Below are 8,622 nucleotides of genomic sequence, written 5' to 3'. Positions count from 1 at the left end.
ATGATCCTTCTTTTTTGTGGAATCTGTAATCTATTATCAATCCTACAGCCACAGAAAAGGCATGATGTTGTCATCCTGAGGGGGAGTTGACATATCTGATTTGAAAGTATATATGTTTATTTCATATTAAATAATAGTGTCAAACATCCCCTAACATACTTTAAAAGTCAAAGCAGTGTCTTATAGTTAGAAACAGAACCAGCTTATAGTGGCTTATGAGGGCTGTTTGTTAAATTTTCAGTGTGAGCATTTATACTTCAGAAATCAGCAAATGGTACAAACAATTTTATGTTGATTGTTTAGACTTAAGAAAGTGATGAAGAAAATGTTAATGTAGATTAAATTTAAAAGAATGTTTTGTATTTTTTTTCAGAAAGCTGGTTGTTAAACATTTATCAGCACACCCATGGTTACAACTTATCATAGTTTGACTATAGTTGCATACAAGATAGTATGTTGAAAGATATATTGGAGGTAAAGAGATTAGGTAAGAGACCTTTGCAGTAATCTAGATCAGGTGATAAGAAAAATCATTAGATGGGAACAGAAGAGAAGGAACAGATGCACTAGCCATTGAAGAAGAATACTAAAGAGAACTTACTAACTCATAGGAAAAAAAATAATTAGGATGTGGTAGGAATAACATGTTCTAGGGATCCTGTCACCTGGGCTCTGCTACTTTTCCCCTAAAAGCAGTTGTTATCCTAGGTAATGGGTTGAAATTGAGGATAAGGACTCCAGACATGGATGTTATTTCCATCAAATAAAGCATCAAAAAATTGAGTCTAAATAGGGATAAGGATCTGTGGTTTCATTGGCATAGGGAAATTACTGGTCAGAAAATCCCTCTACCAATATAGTTCAGAATTTTCTCTTAAATATGGAGGACTGAGGAGTTAACTGTTTTGCCAAGGGTCACACAACTTGTCTGTGTCAGGGGAAGATTTTGAAAACAAAGATTCCTGATTTCAAGGCCAACTTTTCCTCCACTATAAGATGCTACATTTCCATAAGAAACAAGCATTTCCAATGTTGTTTACTAAACTTATTCTTTATTAATAGTTAGGTGATCTATATGCAACTTTCTTTGTTTCTTTGCTTCTTTCTTTCTTTCTCTCCTTCCTTTCTTCCTTCTTTCTTTCTTTCCTTCTTTCTTTATTTCTTCCTTCCTTCCTTCCTTGCTTCCTTCCTTTTTTTCCTTTTCTTTAAAGCACAATCCTGAGGCTGTACAACTATACCAGCTATATGCCTGGCACAGAACACAGAAAAAAAAATAATAAAAAATATCTTAAAGTACGATCTACTGGACAGGGGGTGAGGAGCTAGATGGTGCAGTGGATAGAGCACTGGGCCTGGAGTCAGAAAGACCTGAATTCAAATCCAGACTCTGAGACACAATTAGCTGTACAAGCCTGGCCAAGTCACTTAATTTTGTTTGCCTAATTTTCCTCATCTATAAAATGAGTGGGATAAAGAAATGGCAAATCAATCCAGTATCTTTGCAAAAAACGTCTCAAAATCAGGTCATGAAGAGTTGGACATGACTGAATAGCAACAACAACTAACCACTGAGGCCTCAGTAACTAGGAGAATTAAGGTATTGATAGAATACAAATTGCTTTCGATGGTAAGTTAAGGATTTTAGTTGCCATTCCATTATATGTTTAAGCTGTGAATCTAGAAATAGAAAGAAGTTCTGGTTCTTAAAAAATAGCTAATACCCCTAGATTTTTGCCGGATGAGGAACTGAAGAATAGAAAATATATTGCAGTTAATTAGCATGACAATTCCTAGATAAACCAGTTGCACTCTGGAAATTGGGTAATCCAAAAAATAGCATGCTGTAGATTTTAGCTCTAACCCAGAAGATTTTTCATAGTGTGTTTTTTGGGGGGGAGGGGGAAAGGCAGGGCAGTTGGGGTCAAGTGACTTGCCCAAGGTCACACAGCTAGTAAGTGTGTCAAGTGTCTGAGGCCACATTTGAACTCAGGTCCTCCTGATTCCAGGGCCTGTGTTCTACTCTATTCATTGCACCACCTAGCTGCCCCCAAGTGTTTTTTTTTTAAAGGAAAAAATAATGCCAATAATTCTTACACAGGTTTAGTATATTCTTTTTAATGCAAATAATTTAAAGATAAATAACTCAGTCTAGACATTTTTCCTACTAAATTACCAGTTTATTGAATAGTGCCAAGAATCCTTCTCCCAGTACAATCAAATAATGTGCAAAATTGAAAAACCTTAATTTGGCTTAAGGACTGTTGTAAGAAAGAAAATTAATACAAAACTTAATCTAGACATATTCAAAATAAATCTGCAATACTTATTCTCATTATCAATTCATTCCACAGCTCAACTATTCTCTAATGGGATGGTGGAGGAGGTGCTGATGGGGAAGAGGTAGACTGTAGGGAGCCTGCTTTCTATTAGTGTTAAATTCATAGCTCACAACATTTATGGACAAACCTTTACTGTGAATTGTTCTTGAGGGAAAATTTAAGCTATAGAATTGTATGTTGCAAATAATGAAATCTAAATGGTAGAGAAGTGTTTTTGGAGTAAGTACTTGTCAAATGAAATGGCTCTACTAATGACCTGTCACTGCTTTTATACTACTGGGAAAATTGTGAATAAAACACAAAGAACTCACTTTTTCAGTGTTAAAATATTATCCAATGGAAACCTTAATATGCCCTATTTCAGCAATCTTCTCAGACCATTTTTGTGGAACTACTGGCTATTTCTTCATGGCCTTGTTGAAAAGAGGAATAAAACATCATCCACAGGTTTCCCCTGTTCCCTGCTGTGGCTGGTGACATTTAGAGTCCAATGCAAAAATCTGAAGACTACGATAGTCATCTACCACAACTGAATGCAAACTGTTTTCTGTACTAAATCTCAAAAGGTGCAAAACCCACTGGGGAAATCAAGGCCCACAATGAAACTGCAGCATATTTGGTTTATCAATCTATGGAGGATACTCTGACAGCGACAGTCATGTAGAAATGGCTCATAAATTCCTTTTGTGACTTCAAATCATGTTCACATTTCATCCAAATTATTAGTAATGCTACCTCAGTTATCTTGGCAAGGTCTCTTGTTTCAGTGCTAGCCAAAAAGGGATTAGTACCTTTTGCGATAGAATGAGATAATCTGTGGAGACTGCTACAACACTATTTCATGGTCTACACAAGACTCACATAGGATGAGAAGGCATGGATGGGTTGTAAAGTGCATAGGGAATAAACACATAGATGAAATCACAGACCGAATGAAGTACCAAAGGACCAAAGATGATCTGTCATGTTGAAGGTTTCTGTGCTCCAAACTTGCTACCGTTAAAATCTAAGAGTTGGAAATGCTCTTAGCCCCAAGTTTACAGTTATCATCTTTAGTTGCAACACATAAACAGTTGGACAGATTCCATTTTAGTCTTCAACCACTGACTACTGAACTAAATCTCTTCCAATTCTAGAACATTAAATTTTTTTGAGGAGTTTCATGTCACCTAAACCAAAGACATACATAGTCAAACTTTGATTAACTAGAACCCTACCAACTATGTTTTTCTGCACTGTTGCTTTAAGATACAGGTAAACTAATTTCATATGCCTTCCTTTGATCCCTACAGTATTGTTTGAAGAGGGACAGGTTGGTAGAAGTGGATATAAATGATTTTGAATACTATTTCTGCCATTTACTAGCTGTGTGATTTTTGATAAATCACTTTACCTCCAAGAAAGTCAGTTTTCTCACCTGTCGAATGAGAATGCAAATTATTTACATATGGACTTTTTATGTCCTAAATTCTAAACCCTTGCCTCTTCCAAATGTTATTTCAATCAGAGGTACCACCATTGTTCCAGTGTCTCAGTTTCATAATCTTGGCATTATTTTCAACTCCTCACTCTCCCTGACCCTATGTATCCAGTCAGCTGAAAAGTCTTTCTTTTTGACCTTTACATAATCTAATCCCCTCTATCCATTCACACAGCTGCCACTTTGGTTCAGGCTCTCATCACCTCTTATCTAGGTTATAGTGATAGACTCCTAACTGGTCACCTGCCTCAAGTCTCTCATCGTTCCAGTCCATCCCTAAAAGTGCTATCAGATTAACTTAACATGACCACAGATCACGGAACTCCCCTGGTCAACCTACTCCAATGGCTTCGTACTGTCTGTAGGATAAAATATAAACTCTAATCAGCTTTTGAAGTCTTACACAATATGGCTCTAATCTATTTCTTTTTTTTTTTAGCATCATTGGACATTATTCCTTCTTCTAAACTCTGCTACTTAGCCAAACTGTCCCTGGTCTGTTCCACATGCAGAACACTTGGTCTCCTGTCTCTATGCCTTTGCACCATCTATCTCCCATGCCTGGAAAGCCCTCTCTCCCGACTGAAACCTCACATGGTCTGTCTCTTCTTCTAAGAAGCTGCTAAAACACCATCATCTTTGCATGAAACCTTTCATGATCAACTGCTAGTGGCAAGCTGCCCCCAATCCCTTGTATTTAACTTTACACACAAAGACGTGTAGAGATATATGTAGGTAAACATATACAGAAATGAGTATAGCATTTATATGTATATGTGCAACATACACATAAAGTATATATACACAGCATAAGTATATTTATATACATGTATACATATAGATATAAAGTATGCAATATGTGTATATATAAATATACACATGTGAAAATATGCAAATACTTAATATGGTATTATATATAAATTATATATACATTTATATAGATGGGTGTATATATATATGTATGTGTGTATGTGTATATATATATATGTGTGTGTGTATATATATATGTATGTATATATATATATATATATATATATATATATATATATATATATATATATATTGTTTCCCCCATGAGAATGTCAACCCTCTGTCAGTATTAATTGCCTCATTTTGTTGTAATTTTTTTTACCCAGCATCTAACTCATAGTGGGTACTTAATACTTTTTGATTAACTAGCAAATTCTTTTTCAGAAACTGCATTTCTGGGGCAGCTAGGTGGCACAGTGAATAGAGCCCTGGCCCTGGAGTCAGGAGGATCTGAGTTCAAATTCGGCCTCAGACATTTGACATACTTACTATCTGTGTGACTTTGGGCAAATCGCTTAACCCCAATTGCCCTGCCTTCCCCTCCTCAAAAAAAAAAAAAAAAGAAACTACATTTCCCCCTGTCAGCCACTCCCTCCTGGCTTCCTTCCTCCCACTGCCTGCTGGAGCTTATTACCATCAACTGACCAGAGTTCATGAATCCTCCGCTTTGTAGCTTGTCCTCACCCTCCCCAGCCAGCTGTTTTTTTTCCTTTTGAAAACACTAAGAATAATGTCCTTACATCAATTTTTACTAGAGCCAATCACCTACCATGCTTGGAAAAGAGACTGTACTCAGATTGCCCTCAGCCCTAATAATCATGAAGTCCACATATACAATAAGAATGGAAACCAATGCCCATGAACTGAAGGAACATAATGTACACATCACAGATACTGACTGGCCTCCCAAGAGTGATCCAATTGTATGTGGTGCAGACCATAATGCCTATGACTGGACTCAAAAAGATGGCATCAGGAAATCAACCCTGGTGATCCTGAGTATTAACTGTGCAGCCACTTTGTGAAATGGTCTCTCCACGAGAAGAAATTTGCCACGGGTAGTGGAGCTTGACTGATTTCTCTGTACTACTTTGAGTCTGAAAATGACTGGGGGGGTGAACAAACACATAAAAAACCAGTTTGTTCTACTGTCCTTAGTTCAGATTTTCTCCCCAACAATGTTTTGATGGCTGCTGGATCTTGTGACTTCAAATGCAAAGTTTTTTCTGCCTACATTAAAGAAGTTGATCAAAAGCCAGCCAGTACTCCACAGGATACCAAGATGCCTTTTGGTCAACTGATGTCTGAGTTTGGTGGTACCAGAAGTGGTGGTTGGATCCACAGAGTTAGTTTCTCTGCCAGTGGGAATTGCCTTGCTTGGGTCAGTCATGATAGTACTGTATGGGTTGCTGATGCCTCTAAAAACATGACGGTTTCACAGCTGGAAACAGAGTTCCTCTCATTCCTGAATGTGTCATTTGTCTCTTAGAATAGTGTGCTGGCTGCTGGCCATGACTGCTGCCCAATACTGTTTAATTATGATGATCATGGCCCCTTGACCTTGGTCTCCAAATTAGAAATTCCAAAACAGAGCACCTAGGGCAACATCTCTGCCATGGAATGCTTCTGCAACATGGACAAGTAAACAATGACTGGGGATCCCCACACTGTTCTAGACATGCCACACCAAAACAGTATCACCCAAGTGTCTATTTCTGAAGTAGACAACAAAGACTGCCCCAAAATTTTGCACCACTGGCATTGATGAAGCAATGACAGTTTGGGATTTCAAGACTTTAGAATCTTTGATCCAGGGCCTAGGAATCACATGAAATTGTATTTCCATTCTCTAGCATGACAGACATAATGCAGCTCCAGTATTTGCTTGAAGATGGGAAAGACCCTACCATGAGTCAAAACTGAGAAAATACCCCTTGCAGATATTTTGTTTTTTGAACATAATTGGGGAATGTATTGGTTTAAAAAAAATCAGCAGTGATGTCTTTTTGATTGGCTACTTCATTCCATTCTTGACCAAAGCTGCTCTTTAAGTAGTTTATCATGGGAAGTTTTCACACTAAATTAAAGGGGGATTTATATAAATTGTCTGCTAGAAAAATTTTTTAAAAACACAGGAAGAGGAGGCGGAGCCAAGATGGCAGCTGGAAAGCAGGGACTAGTGTGAGCTCCCTGCCGAGTCCCTCCAAAAACCTATAAAAAATGGCTCTGAACCAATTCTAGAACTGCAGAACCCACAAACTAGCAGAGGGAAGTAGGGCTCCAGCCCAGGACAGCCGGTCTCTGAGTGAGGTCTATCCCACACGGAGCTGGGAGCGGAGCAGAGCAGAGCCCAGTGTGAGAAGCTCAGACCAACCAGACCAGGAGCCGGGCACAGCGGGCCCTAGCACCATGAATCAGTGAGTTGCGACAGTTACCAGACTTCTCAACCCACAAACACCAAAGACAGCAGAGAAGATTAGTGGGAAAAGCTGCAGGAGTGGAAGGAGTTCACAGTTCGGCTGCCAGCCCCAGGGACAGTGGAGGTGGGGCAGCTACAGCTGCTGTTGCTTCCGGCCCCAGGCCCACCCGGTGGGAGGAATTAAGTGGTGGATCAGAGCAGGAGTGCACAGCCTGCTGAAGATCTAAGCCCAGCCCTGGTTGGGGGTTCTTGGGGAAGGAGGAGTGCTGGTGTGGCAGAACTGGCGCACCCCCCCAAACGTGGAACATAGAACTCTTTAGTCTACAAGCAGTCATACCCCGCTGAAAAACTCAAGGGTCAAGTTAGTTGGTTGGGAATATGGTCAGGCAGCGAAAACACACTCAGATTCAGTCTCAGACTTTGGATTCTTTCTTTGGTGACAAAGAAGACCAAAACACATAGCGTAAAGAAGTCAACAAAGTGCAAGAGCCTACACCAAAAGCCTCCAAGAAAAACATGAATGGGTCGCAGGCCATGGAAGAGCTCAAAAAGGATTTGGAAAAGCAAGTTAGAGAGATAGAGGAAAAATTGGGAAGAGAAATGAGAAGGATGCGAGAAAACCATGAAAAACAAGTCAATGACTTGCTAAAGGAGACCCAAAAAAATACTGAAAAATACACTGAAGAAAATAACACCTTAAAAAATAGACTAACTCAAATGGCAAAAGAGCTCCAAAAAGCCAATGAGGAGAAGAATGCCTTGAAAGGCAGAATTAGCCAAATGGAAAAGGAGGTCCAAAAGACCACTGAAGAAAATACTACTTTAAAAATTAGATTGGAGCAAGTAGAAGCTAGTGACTTTATGAGAAATCAGGATATTATAAAACAGAACCAGAGGAATGAAAAAATGGAAGACAATGTGAAATATCTCCTTGGAAAAACCACTGACCTGGAAAATAGATCCAGGAGAGATAATTAAAAATTATTGGACTACCTGAAAGCCATGATCAAAAAAAGAGCCTAGATACCATCTTTCAAGAAATTATCAAGGAGAATTGCCCTGATATTCTAGAGCCACAGGGCAAAATAGAAATTGAAAGAATCCATCGATCGCCTCCTCAAATAGATCCCAAAAAGAAATCTCCTAGGAATATTGTTGCCAAATTCCAGAGCTCCCAGATCAAGGAGAAAATACTGCAAGCAGCCAGAAAGAAACAATTTGAGTATTGTGGAAACCCAATCAGAATAACCCAAGATCTGGCAGCTTCTACATTAAGAGATCGAAGGGCTTGGAATGCGATATTCCGGAGGTCAATGGAGCTAGGATTAAAACCTAGAATCACCTACCCAGCAAAACTGAGTATCATGTTCCAAGGCAAAATATGGAGTTTCAATAAAATAGAGGACTTTCAAGCTTTCTCAGTGAACAGACTGGAACTGAATAGAAAATTTGACTTTCAAACACAAGAATCAAGAGAAGCATGAAAAGGTAATCAAGAAACGGAAATTGCAAGGGACTTACTAAAATTGAACTGTTTTGTTTACATTCTTACATGGAAAGATGATGAGTATGAT

At 38.8% G+C, this 8,622-nt stretch overlaps 1 pseudogene; it reads left to right on the top strand.

The window, feature by feature from the left end:
- Positions 1 to 5,347: 5,347 nt before the first annotated feature.
- LOC118841850 lies at positions 5,348 to 6,461 on the top strand (annotated as a pseudogene).
- Positions 6,462 to 8,622: the final 2,161 nt, after the last annotated feature.

The sequence above is a fragment of the Trichosurus vulpecula genome, chromosome 1 (genome assembly GCF_011100635.1).
Source record: "Trichosurus vulpecula isolate mTriVul1 chromosome 1, mTriVul1.pri, whole genome shotgun sequence".
Taxonomy (NCBI): Eukaryota; Metazoa; Chordata; class Mammalia; order Diprotodontia; family Phalangeridae; genus Trichosurus; species Trichosurus vulpecula.
Note: the sequence above shows the minus strand (reverse complement) of the source record. Positions and strands in the feature narration are given on the sequence as shown.